Source organism: Monodelphis domestica, chromosome 2 (assembly GCF_027887165.1).
Source record: "Monodelphis domestica isolate mMonDom1 chromosome 2, mMonDom1.pri, whole genome shotgun sequence".
NCBI lineage: Eukaryota > Metazoa > Chordata > Mammalia > Didelphimorphia > Didelphidae > Monodelphis > Monodelphis domestica.
Genome location: NC_077228.1, coordinates 346,760,427 through 346,775,627, shown reverse-complemented (window position 1 = coordinate 346,775,627; position 15,201 = coordinate 346,760,427). Strand labels below are relative to the sequence as shown.

Below are 15,201 nucleotides of genomic sequence, written 5' to 3'. Positions count from 1 at the left end.
AAAAATTTAGTTTAAGGAGGCACTTAGACCATCTGACACTACCACCCAACCTGCACCAAATCACCAATTATATTATTTAGATAAAATTATACTTTTATAGTAGCATCTCATTTTTTATAGACAAGGAACAAAAATTAGGAGATGGGCTCATTAAATTTGTCGATATTCTTAAGATTTAGAAAAAAAGTAATAATAGTATACATTTATATACATCTTTACTACAAAGTACTATATACATCTGTAGGTGGTACATAGTTTCCCCAGAAGTTTTTTTGTGGGGTATTAAATCCTGACAAAAGAGTTATGATCTTTGTGTTCATCTAACACTGTGCTACCATGCTTTGCTTGCTGTTGCATACCTAATCTACTTGACTTTTTAAACTGTTGATGATTATTACTCTGCAGCATAATTTGAAACATGGTGCTTCTAGGCACCCTTCCTACCATTTCCATTTCATTCATTTCCCTTGAGACTCCTGACCTTTCTGTTCTTCTGTATTAATGGTATCACGCCTGCACAATGACTTCGAAAACCACAAATTAACATTATCTACATTGCATTTTTATTTATTTTGTTAAATATTTCTCAATTACATTCTTTTCTAAAAACTCTTACTTTCTGTCTTGTAATCAATACTGCGATCAGTTCAAAGGCTCTAGAAAAGCAGTCCGGCTAGGCAACTGAGATTAAGGATCCCACAGCTAGGAAGTGTCTGATGCTAGATTTGAACCCAGGTAGTCCTGGCACTACATCCAATGAGCCAACTAGCTGCTCCTTCTCAATTACATTTTAATCTCAATTACAATTTAATTCCAACTATACTCCATCAGTCTGACATCTCTGCTCTACACATATTTTATTTTTCCCCCTGACTCCATACATAAAGTAATCCTTTAAAAGGCTAAATAGTTAAGCATGGAATAATTAAATGAAATTAAGACTATCATTTTTTTACTATAATATATAGATCAAACTTTGAGTGAATATTATTCTCTAATTGGGTCTTTATTTCTGAAAAATGTGATTTGTAATTATATTCAGAAAGTTTCTGTGTATCTTTTTAAGTACATGCCTAAATTTTTTATATATGTTGTAATTATTTTGAATATGGTAGTGTAGAGAGAAAAACTGATGATTTGTGTGCATTTATTTTGTATTCTGCAACAATCCTGAGGTTATTAAGTTTAATTTTTCTAAATTCTTAGGCTCTTGCAATAAAGTTATCGTTATCATCTACAAAAAGTGATACTTTGTTTACTTAGCTCCTCTGTGCTTATTTCTTCAATTTTTTTCTTGTCTCATTGCTGTAAGCTAGCATTTCTATACTATATCAAATAATAGTGATAATAATGAACATTCTTGCTTTTCGCTGTTCTTTGAAAATAATGCTGACATCTCTCCATTATACGTATTGTTTGGTCCTTGATTTTAAGCAGATAATATTTACCACATGGGGGAAATATTCACTTATTTGTCTGCTTTTTTAAAGTGTTTTCAAGAGAAATGGGTGCTGTTTTAACAAAAGCCATTTCAATATCCTGTTAAACAGGATTTTTATTTCTATAGCCATTATTATTAATATGTTCAGCTCAAATGCCTCTTAATCACCTTCCCTCTGAGATTATCTCATCTTGTATGTACATAGTTGTTTGCATGTTGTTCAATAAAGCCTTTGATAAATAGGCAAAGAATAAGAATTGGTACTTTTCATATGAAAAAATGTTCCACATCACTAATCATTAAAGATATAAATAAAAGCAGCTCTGAAGTTCCATCTTATACTCAACAGATTGATAAAGATGACAAAAGAAAAATGAAAAAAAAGGAGGGGCTGTGGGAAAACAGGAATATTGATATATAGTTGGTGAAGCTGTAAACTGACATAACCATTTTGAAAAGCAACTTAGAACTATGCTAAAATGTTACTAAATTGTACATTCCCTTTGATTCAGAATATTACTTGATTCCTCCATTATTTTACATTCCCTCTTAATCCTCCCCAGTTTACCCTAGTCTCTGTTGAATTTAATATTTTTCTAGAACAAACTCATTTGTTTAATCTTTCTTTAACCAGTTCAAATAAAAATGAGTTTCATGCGATGTCTACTTCCTCTACCCCTTCTTCCAAGTTTGTATAATGTTCTCTCTCCCCAACTTATGCTCCCTATTATGTAAAATAAGTTCCACCTACTTTAATGTATTTACCTGTCTAGGTTTCTCTTGATTCATTCCTACATTTCATATCAAAGATACTATTCACCTCAAATCTTTTCATCAGAAATTCTTGGAAATTCTCTATTTCATTATTTTTAGGATTACACTGTTTTGCCAAATAAATTATTCTTGTCTCTAAGTCTTTATTTTTTGCCTTGGGAATATCATATTCCAAGTTCTCCTGTCCTTAAATGTAATAACTATAAAGTCTTGTGTAATTCTAACTATGGTGCTTTGGTTCTTTGAATCTCTCTGGCTATTCTCAATACTGGCTATGATACTCCTGGGAATTTTCATTTGGAGTCTTCTTTCAGGAGATGACCAGTAATTCCTATCTTCATTCTGTCCTCTGGCTCTAAAAGAACTGGATAGTTTTTATTCAAGACTTCCTTAAAAAAAACAGTATAGAGGCCTTCTTTAGGGATAAAAGGTGGTTTTCAGGCACACTGATAAGTCTCAGATTATCTATGATTTGTGTCACAGTTCAATTTTATTTGGTAGAAGACACCTCACATTTTTTTCTATTTTTTTTTAAACTTTTGATTCTGTTCTCTCACTTCTTTTCATCTCATAACATTGATATATTTAGTCCATTCTAATTTGGGGGGAGGTTTGTTACATGAGTTAATATTTTAATATCCTGCACTAAACTGTTCATTCTCCTTCCAATTATCTTCTCAATAGCTCACATTTCATTTATAATACCCTTTTATGTTTCATTTTGTCTCTATTAGGAATTTTAATAGACTATGGAAATAAGTCATAGCTTTATCTCAGACTCCTCTTAGTGTAGGTCTGGAATTACTGTTAGACATCCCTGAATCCATAAAATTTATTTATCATTGGTATATTCTTAAATTTATTTTACATTTCCCAGTTCACTTCTACAATTCTACAATTGGTGTTTTTTGTCATTGCTAGAGGTTCCAACTGGTTCTTTTCACTTCAAAAGGATAGTGCATCCCTGTTCTGGTCCATACTGTCAGACATCCTGCTATTGGACTTCTCTTTTTGCTGATGTCTGCAGAATTCTGACAGATCACAAGCTTAGCTGCATTGGCTGATGTCAGTTTTACAAACTTTTAGAGCCTCTAAGGTAAAGACTGATCAATGCTCTCTTAATAAAGGTAGTAGCAGGGGGCATCTGGGTGGCTCAGTGGATTGAGTCAGGCCTAGAGACGGGAGGTCCTAGGTTCAAATTTGGCTTCAGACACTTCCCAACTGTGTGACCCTGGGCAAGTCACTTAACCCCCACTGCCTAGCCCTTACTGCTCTTCTGCCTTAGAACCAATACACAGTATTGATTCCAAGACAGAAGGTAAGGGTTTTATAAAAAAAAATAAAATAAAATAAAATAAAGGTATTAGAGCCTTCTAGATGAAGCATTCTAGTCTTCTGGGGAATTTGGTCATGCTTGACTGTCTGGGCTTATCTGGCTAGAACACTTTGATCTTCCAATCCTTGTGGGTAGTTGGTCTTGCTTGATCAATTTATTGCTTCTTGACTATGACACTTTAGTTTCTTTGCAGGCTAGGTCATATCGGAATGTCCTGGGGCTTCTTGGTTAGAACCCCTTCTTAGTTACCAGAAGATCTCTAGGTCTCCCTCTTTGCCTACATAGACTGGACAAAACCTATTTCTTGGTTTTGATTCAGTCCAGCACTCCTTTATTTGATCTTTTATGGAGTACATGTGTAGGAATGGAGCTACAATGCCCCTATATCCTGAGCCATATCAAGTAAAAAGTCTGAGAAAAAAACTGTATAGTTCTAATAGATTCTCATAAACTCCAATCATGGAACATTCTCCTCATTTCTGCCTCTTAAAATACCTAGCTTGGGGGGGGGGGGGGGGGGAACAGCTAAGTAGCTCAGTGGATTGAGAGCCAGGTCTAGAGATGGGAGGTCCTGGATTCAAATCTGACCTCAGACACTTCCCAGCTGTGACCCTGTGGGCAAGTCACTTGACCTCCCATTGCCTAGCCCTTACCACTAAAAATACCTAGCTTGGGGACAGCTAAATACACTAAATACAGCACTAAGCCTTGAGTCAGAAAGACCTGAGGTCAAATCTGGTCTCAGACACTTACTGTGTGACCCTGGGCAAGTCACTTAACCCCGTTTGCGGAGCCCTTACCCTTCTGTCTTAAAAGTATTTACTAGGGCAAAAAAGTTTTGGTTTTTTTTTAATGCTTGGTTTCCTTTAAAGTTTAGCTCAAATGTTATCCCCTACCAGAAGTCTTTTCCAATACCTCCAGGTGCTAGTGCCTCCTCCCCAAATTATCTCATATATGCTTCTATGTATAAATGTATCCCTCTATAAAATGTAAACTCCTTAAAAATCGAGACAACTTCATTTTTGTCTTGTGTTCCCAACATTTAACACAGTATCTCACACATAGAATGTTTATAATAAATGTTTTTTGGAGATCGACTCCTCTTTTCAAAAGCCTTTAATGATATAGCATCTTGGCCCCCAGTGATCTTGGCAAGATATTCAGAGGTGGGCATGGGAGAGTCAGAGATGGCTTCTAGAGAGTCCTAGGAATGGAACAAGGAATCATTGGTGGAGGAAGAGCCTATGCTCTTTAATTTCTCAAGGAGCAAGTGGGAGGAATAAGAGGGAGGCATTGAAGACTCAGAAAAATGGAGAAAAGTGAACTGTAGAAAAAAGCTCTGCTAAAGGCAGAAAGCTGACAAGCTACCTTCTACTACACTTATTTTTTAAACCGGAAAATTATTTAAATATATAATATTTATAATACTGGCTTCAACATTAATGATATTTCTTGTCTGTGCTTAAATATTTATCACCATTGAGGAAAAATAAAGCAAGTTCAATGATAAAAATTTTTAAAGTCTTCAATGGCTCATTGCCAAGCAAATAAAGTTTTAATTTCTTAGTTTTACATCCAATTCTCCATGTGGTTTTAACTACCTTCCCATCCACACACTTCAATTTAACTGAATATGCCCTGCATACCTGTCAGTCATTGCTCACAATATTCCCTAAGTCGGGAGGGAAGAAAGACTAGTAGGGCATTTAACTGTAGCTGTAGCTCTTCTCTCTCCACCTCTCTGCCTGTCAAATCATTCTGAAAAACCCAGCTCAAACAGGATCATTTTCATGAAATTGTTCCTGGCCTCCTGTCACTGAAGAACTGAAACATTGTTTATGTTTCTGATACTTATGCAAAAAATCCTGTAACATAATTTAGAATGACATGCCATCTCCTCTACTCCTATATAAGCACATCTACAGCAGGAATCACATATTATTCATCTTTGGAGCTCCCCACAATGCCTAGCACACTGAATCAAAGCCAATCAAAGGTCACACATAATTGATGAAATACCATTAATAAAGACTATGGAGAAAACAAGTCTGACAGTAGTTTTGCCATAATAATTGAAACCCCATGCCAAGATAAGCTCCAAGTGAATTTATGCTATAAAGTGTCATATCACAAATATATTAAATTAGGAGCAAAGGAAATACCTTTTGTACCTAAAACATGGGGAAGAATTTGTGACAAAACAAGTACAAAGAAGAGCATGGGGGCAACTAAGTAACTCTGTGGATAGAGCCAGGCCTAGAGACAGAAAGTCTTGGGTTCAAATGTGGCTATGTGACTCCTGGGCAAGTAACTTAACCCTACTGCCTAGCCCTTACAACTTTTCTGCCTTGGAACAGATACTTAGTTATCAATTCTAAGAAGGAAGGTTAAGAGATTTGTTTTTTTTTTAAAGCACAGAAAATAAGATGGACAATTTTGATTACATAAAATTATTTGTTTAAACAAAACTAATGCAACTAAAATTAGAAAGTAAACAGTAAATTTTATAGAAATTTTATTTGATAATGATCTAATATCCAAGACAAATTGTTGGTTTAGATTTATAATGATGAATGGTCAAAGAATATGAAAGGCATTCTCAAAGAAAGATCTACAAGATATCAATAGCCACATATTAAAATGTGCTCCAAATCACAATAATTGAAGGCACATTAACACAACTGGATTACCACCTCATAGCTATCAGTTTGGCAAAGACAGGAAATAAAAGGAAACTAATAGTAGTTGAGGAACTAAACAAATAGACACAAATATAGTATTAGTAGAGCTGTGAATTGGTCCAGTCATACTGGCAGGCAGGTAGATGTTATAGCATAATGAAGAGTGTGCTAGACTTAAAGTTAGGAAATTCTGGGTTCAAATTCTATCTCACTCATGAAACTATTTACTAATACACAAAGACATCATTACCTGAATTGCTATAAGGAGTATACATATCAATCAATAACAAGTAAATATATCTTGATTCTGTATCTGCAAATTATAGATAATACTATCTACCTTGCAGGAATAGAATCAAATGGAAATTAGTTTTTTGTAATATAACATTAAGTCGATGTCAACTTTATTACTACTGCCAGAAACTTTGTGAAGAAAAAGTCAGATTTGCCAATGATACCCTATGAGCAATAGCTCCTAGTCATGCTTAAAAGAGGAAACATTTCAGACAGAAAGTTTCTGCAATTGTCATAAAGTTTATTATTATTATAAATTGTCATTCATCTTATTAAGCAGGTTATATAGCCTACCTTTTTCAGTAATTTCAAGAAAATGACAACACATTTGTTTTAGATGACTTAACTATAGTCCTGCCAAGAAGCATAAAGATGGGACAGATGTGTATTTGTAAAACTTTCTGGCTTTTAGGGACTGCAGACTTGAAAAAGTTTAAAACTCAACTGTGCCTGTTTACTTTCATAGTCAAGTGGCCCAGCATTCATTTCTTATTCTCCCCCTACTAGCAGGCAATTTACCAAAATTCCTTGCATTATGGATAACTTAGATACTTTTCACTATATACCAAATAGACAGAAAAGCATCCTTCAAAAAAAATCACCGTCAAAACTGAGTTCTCAAATTCCCTCATAGCCCTGAGCCTGTTGTAAGATGTAGGCCATCCAGATTTATTTTCTTCTGCTTCCACAGGCCCTACCTTAAAGCAGCCAGGTACAAAATGGATAGAGATTGGACTTGAAATCAAAAGTGCTATGCAAAACTTGCCTCAGTCAAATCTGTGAGACCCTGGACAAGTCACAACCAATATCAACTTTAATGTCCTCATCTATAAAAACAAATTTTTTAATAATAGTACCTACCTGACAAGGATGCTATGAGGATCAAGTGAGATAATATGTAAAGAGTCCTGCAAACCTTAAAGCCCTATATAATTATCTATGATTGTTGTTAATATAAAGGAAAAGCATAGCAGAAAAAATTTACAAAAAAAAAAAGCCACAATATTGTACTTAAGTTTACAGCTAAGTTTCATCAATTTCCACAAAGACAGTCAGGAACTAAATAACTATACTGAATACACAAACTATAAGGCAAAAACTGCAGTTTTAATATTAAATCTACTTGCATGTAATTTCCCTTTTTTTTAAACCCTTACCATCTGTCTTAGAATCAATACTGTGTATTGGCTCCAAAGCAGAAGAATGGTAAGGGTTGGGCAATGGGGGGGGGGGGGGGAGTGACTTGCCCAGGGTCACACAGCTGGGAAGTATTTGAGACCAAATTTGAACCTAGGACCTCCAGTCTCTAGGTCTGACTCTCAATCCCCTGAGTCACCCAGCTGCCCCCACCATGTAATTTCTTATAGAAAATAATCTTCAATGGGAACACAGAAACTACTCCAAAACTACTAAAACATCCATTTTGCAACCACATCATAAAATCATTAAAGTTTAAAAAAAAACTGTCCCTGGAAACAAATGTATTTAACAAACCTTAATTTGAGGAGGGAGGGGTGTGGTAGCCATTGGTAGCTAGTTATAATGATCTGATCCAAAAATCTAGCACTTCCCTACTTTCCTCAACTTTATCTCACATAATCTCAGACTATCACTTCATTAGGCTTCAGTCAAAACTCTGCATTCTGAAGCACCCTTTGGTTTAGAGAATGTCTTTCTTCCCTAATGTATTCCTCTATACATTTTAATGTCTAAATCAAATACCATCTTTCTCTCTAAACCCTATTTATCCCACTCTCCAGGTCCCACCTCTCCTACCTCTCAGACCCCCAAGGCCTTTCCTCCTAATTTACTCAGTATGGATTTGTATCTAGAGAAGTAGTATGATGGGAGGGATAGAGACAATTGAGTTCAAATTCTGCCCAGAAAGTAGTATGAACCTAGGGCCAGTTACTTAATCTCCCAGTGCCTCCCAGCAACTCTGTAAAGCTACAAACCGCAAGGCTAGGTGATTAAGTGCAAAAGTAGAGTTGCACCAATGAAATCATGGGTCAGTTCATAAAGTCAAATCTTGCTCCAGCTATTGCCTAGTTGTGTTACTACATAATTTTAGATGTGTTTATATATACCATGCATATATATGCATGTGGATGTATTATGATCGCCTTACTATAATATAAATTCCATTAAAACAAGGATTGCATTAGCTACACTTTCTCAAACCTGGAGCCTAGTACACCAACAACCTTATCAGGCTATTATTATATTTGCATGTATGGCGTGATCGCTCTACTTTATTAAAAACTCCATTAAGGCAAGAACTATTAATCTACACTTTCTTAAACCTAGTGGTCAGTACAGTGCTATTGCCCATAGGAAGCTCAACAGAATAAATGCATTTAACCAAACTTAATGGAAAAATGAGATTACAATAGATTACCTCTCCAGGGTCCCTTTCGATTTAAAAATTCTAAGGATCCTTTACCCTTTTCCCCAGACTAGCTCCTACAATGGAATTCCCTCGGGGAAACTGAAGTACCAGACGAAGGGCACGTGCAATTATAATTATTTTTGCTTCCCTTTCTCATTCCCAACCCCGCAAGCAGCCAAAATTCCAGATTTCCCCCCCAGTCCCAGGCTCCACCTTGAACCAGAACAACTCAGGAGAACACTAAATAGGGTAGTGGTTAGAGAGGGCGCCCGGAAGGGGCCCCCAGCAGGGGGTTAATCGGCCGCTCAGCCCGCTAAACCATGGGGCCAAAAGCTCGTGCCCTGGGGGGCTGAGAAATCCCACGCTGGGAGGCAGAAGGGGGGGGGCGGTTACCTGCAGGTTCGGGGCGGGGGGTCAGTCAGACAGGAGCGGCCCCTCCCCCATCTCCCTAGCCAGGTCTGGACTATTGTGGCCGAACCCTCCGCAGGCCCCAAGTGCCCCCTTATCCCGCCGCTTCCCACACTCCCTCGGGCCTCCGGCGCGTCAACTGTCCTCTCCACTTCGCAGTCCTTCCCCCTTACTTAGGCGAACAGGCTGGTGGGCAGCACCGGGCGCCAAAGAGACTCACCCAATCCTCCGTACCCGGTCAGCAGCCCAGGCGCTTCTCCCGACGCCGCCGTCTTGCTGGTCTCTCCACCAATCCTAGCACCTAGACAGGGTATGGAGGCGGGATTCGGATCCCAGGGCCAATCGTAGAAGACGCAAGGTACGTCCGTGGGGCACGTACCTAGTTCCCGCCTCTGGAAGAGAAAAAAACACAGTTGGCGCGAAACTCCGGGGCTGAGTATCACCTGAGAGCCTGCAAATGTCAATATTGTAAAGAAAGGGGGCGGGGCTTGAAAGCATCTCCCCGGGGAAAAGCAGAAAGTGAAAGTAACTAAGGGAACGAGTTCTCCTGCACCCTAGCTGGTCAGTGGCTCTTCTGGATCTGGAGCCCACGAAAGAAATTTTAGAGGGGCCCCCTTGAGTAAATCCAATCTTTCCATGGGGCTAAGTCTGAGTCAGGAGATTTCTCACACCTTCACGCTACTCAATCAATCCACCGGCGTTTTCTATCTGCCAGGCGCTAAACTGGGTGCTAAGAATACAAATACGAAAATAAAATACTCCTTTCCCTGCTAGTTTTTCTGGGGGAGGAAGGCAAAGGAATTAGATTATGTTATATTTATCTAATGTTTATACTCAATATCATTTTTTTGTTAAATATATAGTAAATAAATACAGGATAATCTTGCAGAAGTGAGGGGATGCATTAATAATTGGGGAAATGAGGAAAAGTTTTTTATATTGAGGGTAGCATTTGAAATGAATTTTAAAGAAAACAGTATTCTAAGAGCAAAGGTAAGAAAGAAATGAATTCAAGGGTGGAGTCGGGTGGGAGGGGAGTAGCCCCAAACAAAGGCACAGAGATAGAGGAGCAAAAAAAAGGCCAGTTTGGCTTTGAAAAGGAGACATATATAATAGAGCCAGAAAGGTAGGTTAGATAGAGCCAGGTCAAAGACTTTAAAGGACAAAAACCAACATTTTTTTTTCCAGAGGCAATAGGGAATTATTAGAGTTTACTGTGAGCAGGGGAATGATATGGCTAAACTGGTGCTTGGGAAAAAACATTTTTGGCAACTATGTGGGGATTAATTGGGGAAAAGGAGAGGCAGGAAAACCAAGTGAAAGGCTATCTGTAAGGTAAGGCCCAAGGTAATGAAAGCCTGAACAAAGGAGAAGCTGTTTGAGAAACGAAAAGGAGAATGTTGAGCAAGTTGAAAATATGAGCCGAGAAAGTGAAGAAATGAGGATGATTATAAAATTGTGAACCTGAGCCATAGGAAAGATGGTAAGGCCCTTGACAAAAAAAAAGAAAGAAAAGAAAAGAAAAAGAAAAATATTACATGTGATTTATTTAATCACCAATAGGAAACTACCTCTATAGGGTGACTGCCCTTCTTCCACTCAAAAGCATTATCCCACTTGCCAACTGAGCTAATTCTATCAATTATTTCTGTTACAAAATCACAGAATCCCTAAATTGAAAGAAAGCAGCTTGTTATAGTAGTATCACATCCCTTCTGAGTCACAGACACAGTATTCTGGAAGCACAAGAGAAGATCTCCAGAGAAGCTTTAAAAAAATTCACTCATATTGTGCAAAAAGGAATAATAAAGTGGAGGAGTTCCATGGAGACTGGAACGACCTCCAGGAAGTGATGCAGAGCAAGAGGAGCAGAACCAGGAGAACATTGTACACAGAGACAAACACACTGTGGTATAATCGAACGTAATGGACTTCTCCATTAGTGGCGGTGTAATGTCCCTGCACAATCTGCAGGGATCAAGGAGAAAAAACACTATCCATAAGCAGAGGATAAACGGAGGGAGTAGAAACACCGAGGAAAAGCAACTGCCTGACTACAATGGCTGAGGGGACATGACAGAGGAGAGACTCTAAACGAACACTCTAATGCAAATACTAACAACATGGCCATGGGTTCGAAACAAGAACACATGTGATACCCAGTGGAATCATGCGTCGGCCACAGGGGGTGGGAGGGAGGAAAAGAAAATGATCTTTGTCTTTAATGAAAAATGCATGGAAATGATCAAATAAAATACTATAAAATTAAAAAAAAAATTCACCCAGTATAATTTACATGTGCTGACTCAGCTCCTTTGAAAGAAGATGGGAACTGAAAACAACAAAAAAAAAAGGAACCTATTACTAGTACCTTTCTGAGCACCCCCCCCCAAAAAAAATTCAAATGGAGGTGTGTTATTTCCGATGTGGGCAAGGCTGATTAAGATCTTGCCCAAAGAATTGATTGACAGCTCAGACCATCAGTTGTGAAGGAACAAACTTTATTATAAGAGAATATGGTAATAGAGTGGCTATAGACAGCTAGTTAGTATTATAAGAAGGGAACCAGAGGGTCCTCAGGGATTTTCAGATATTCTGTGTGTGTGTGTGTGTGTGTGTGTGTGTGTGTGTGTGTGTGTGTCTCTCTCTCTCTCTCTGTCTGTCTCTCTCTGTCTCCCTCTTACACACGCACACAACCACACACATGTTCAGTATTTCAAAAATTATGTCATGAGTTTCCATCAATTTACCTTTACATTAGTCATCCAGATGGTACTATTAGTCCAAGAAAAAGGCATTTCCTGAAATAGCATAGTATGAACTAGAGCAATATAGTATCCCCTTATTAACCTAAAGTATAATCTCCAACAAATGTGATTAGCATAAGTGGGAAACGTGGCTTCCCAAAGAGATTGCATATGAACAAATGTAAGGAACATCTCCAATCATGTAGGGTGGCAGAGCCCCAGGTTTGTGTTGTTCTCAATTCAATTTTGTGACTAAACAAATATTGGAACCCTTCAATTCATAATCAACAAGCTTATTTACTGCCTACAAATATGCCCACTTCTCTCCCACCCACAAAAAAAACTTGATCCATTCATTCCCAATAACTATTGTCCCATATACCTCCTGCCTTTTGTGACAAACCTTTGGAAAGCAATCTACTTTTTCTCTGTAATCTAGCTTCCCACATCATCATTCAAACCAAATTGTTCTCTCCAAAGTTACCAGTTATCTTTTTTGTCTTTTTTCCTCCATTTTTAATTTTTTTTAATTTTTAATTTTTTTAAATTTAAAACCCTATACTGTGTATTGGTTACAAGGTAGAAGAGTGGTAAGGGCTAGGCAATGGGGGATGGGAGGGTTGGAGTGACTTGCCCAGAGTCACACAGCTGGGAAGTGTCTGAGGCCAGATTTGAACCTAGGACCTCCTGTCTCTAGGCCTGGCTCTCAATCCACTGAGCTACTCAGCTGCCCTTTCCTCCATTTTTTAATTGCCATGCAAAACACACTTCCATATTGACCATTGTTGTAAAAGCAAACTCATACATAACCAAAACTCCAAAATAAAACCAAAAATACACTGATGTGAAAGATGTCCCCAACAGTTCTTTCTTTGGAGGTGGATAGCATTGTAAACCTTAAATTCCTTAGACTTATAAATGTTGGAAATTTCACCATTGGGATATTTCATACTTGGAAAATTTCTTACTGATAGTCTATTGGAATGGGAACCCCATTGGCTTGGGAGGTTCCTTCTCTTCCCTTCTTAAGATTACTTTAGGACAGAAACCTTTTGCTGAACAATGGAAAGGACTTTGACCTATGCTTAAGCATAGAACAGGAATTTCTTTGAATCAAAACCAGAATTCTAGAAATTATAATAATGACTATGGAAATAACTATAATGAATATAGAAATAAGAACTTTAGAAACCAGAATTATAGAAATAGGAATTGGGAATTTAATGACAATGTTCCAATTAAAGAAAATTATAATGATAGTGAACAACAACAATATATGAGAAATGGAGCTCGTCCAAAAAATACTCGAGGTACTGATGACCCTCAGAGAGGTGCCCTTCAGGGGGGTGCCCAAGGAATATCCCAATGGTGAAATTTCCAACATTTATAAGTCTAAGGAATTTAAGGTTTACAGCATTCTCCATCATAAGTCCTTCAGGATTGTCCCACATCATTGCATTGCTAAGAGTAGGCATAGTTTCAAAGATAATCATTGTTCAATATTGCTGTTACTGTGTACAGTTTTCTCCCAGTTCTGCTTATTTCACTCTGCATCAGTCCTTGTTGAAATTTCCACCTTTTTCTAAAATCATCTTGCTTATCATTTTTTTAAAATTTTTATTTAAAAATATTTTCCATGTTTACATAATTTATTTTCTTTCCCTCCCATTTTCCCTACCCCCTCCCAGAACCAACAAGCAATTCTACTGGGTTGTACAAATGTTATCATTTGATATCTATTTCCATATTATTCATATTTGCTATAGAGCAATTTTTAAAGCCAAACCCCAAATCACATACCCATATATACACATGATAACTAATATCATATGTTTTGCTTTTGTGTTTCTACTCCCACAGTTCTTTCTCTCAATGTGATTCTGAAGAACTGTGGGAGTAGAAACACAGAAGCAAAACATAATTGATCACATGGTTCAATGGGTATATGATTGGGTATATTGACTTTAAATGATCACTTTATTGCAAATATTAATAATATGGAAATTGGTTTCAAACAATGTTACATGTATAGTCCAGTGGAATTGCTTGTCAGCTCAGGGAGGAGGGAAAGAAGAGGAGAGGAAAAGATCATGAATCATGTAACCACGGAAAAATATTCTAAATTAATTAATAAAAAAAACATGTTTTTTTTAAATGGGGTTAGGATTCTTTCCCATAAGTCCTTCAGGAGTATCGGTTATGGAGGAATTCCATGCTAACTAGAATGACCTCCAGGAATTAACGCAGAGTGAAAGGAGCAGAACCAGGAGAACATTATACAAAGATTATACACCATGGCACAATCGAATGTAAAGGACTTCTCTACTAGCAACAATGCAATGACCCAGGACAATTCTGAGGGACTCTCTTCTCTCTAGGTTTTTAGGACACTGTTCTCTCTCCTGCTTCTCCTCCTACCTTTCTCACAGCTCCTTCTCAGTTTCCTTTTCTAGATCTTCATCCACATCTTGCCAGCTAACCATGTTCCACAGGGCTCTGTCCTAGGCACTTTTCCTTTTTACATATGTGTGTGTGTGATGACTAAGGGTCCTCATCAGCTCTCATGGATTCAAACTATGCTGTTAATTCTCAAATCTACCTATCTAGTCTGAAACTCTCTGCTGACCAATCTCACATCTTCAACTGCCTATTAGATAGATATGTCTAGCTGAATTCCAATAGACATCTTAAATTCAACATGTATAAAAATAAATGTATTCTCTTTCTCTCCAAATCTTCCTCCCTTTCAAGTTCCTCAGGCTCACAACTTAGGGGGCATCCTCAACACCTCACTCTCACTCCACCCCACCCCAAATCCAATTTATCAACAAATCCAGTCAATCCTATCTTTGTAGCATCACTCACATAAACCTCTGCTTAGATGCTGCCACAACCCTAAGTGGAGACCCTCATTTACTCATGCATGGACTATTATGATAGCCTACTCATTGATCTGCCTGCCACAAGTCTCTCCCCACTCAAGCCCATCTTCCATTCAACTGACAAAATGATTTTCCTAAAACACAATGTCATCCCCCCCCCCCCGACTCAATAACTCCAAGAGCTAATTAGAAAACCCCAAATAGGATCTTAAAGAGTTGGACATGAGAAAGGAAAGAATTTAACACTAA

At 37.7% G+C, this 15,201-nt stretch overlaps 1 protein-coding gene across 3 annotated transcripts in view; it reads right to left on the bottom strand.

Moving 5' to 3' along the window:
• Nucleotides 1–9,651, bottom strand: part of CASP8AP2 (caspase 8 associated protein 2) — a 69,156-nt gene extending 59,505 nt beyond the window's left edge. For 2 of the 3 annotated variants that reach the window (XM_007484320.2, XM_007484322.2), the window contains exon 1: nucleotides 9,544–9,651. The gene's annotated coding sequence lies outside the window, so the exon portion shown is untranslated. The other variant, XM_007484321.2, reaches the window with a different exon arrangement.
• Nucleotides 9,652–15,201: the final 5,550 nt, after the last annotated feature.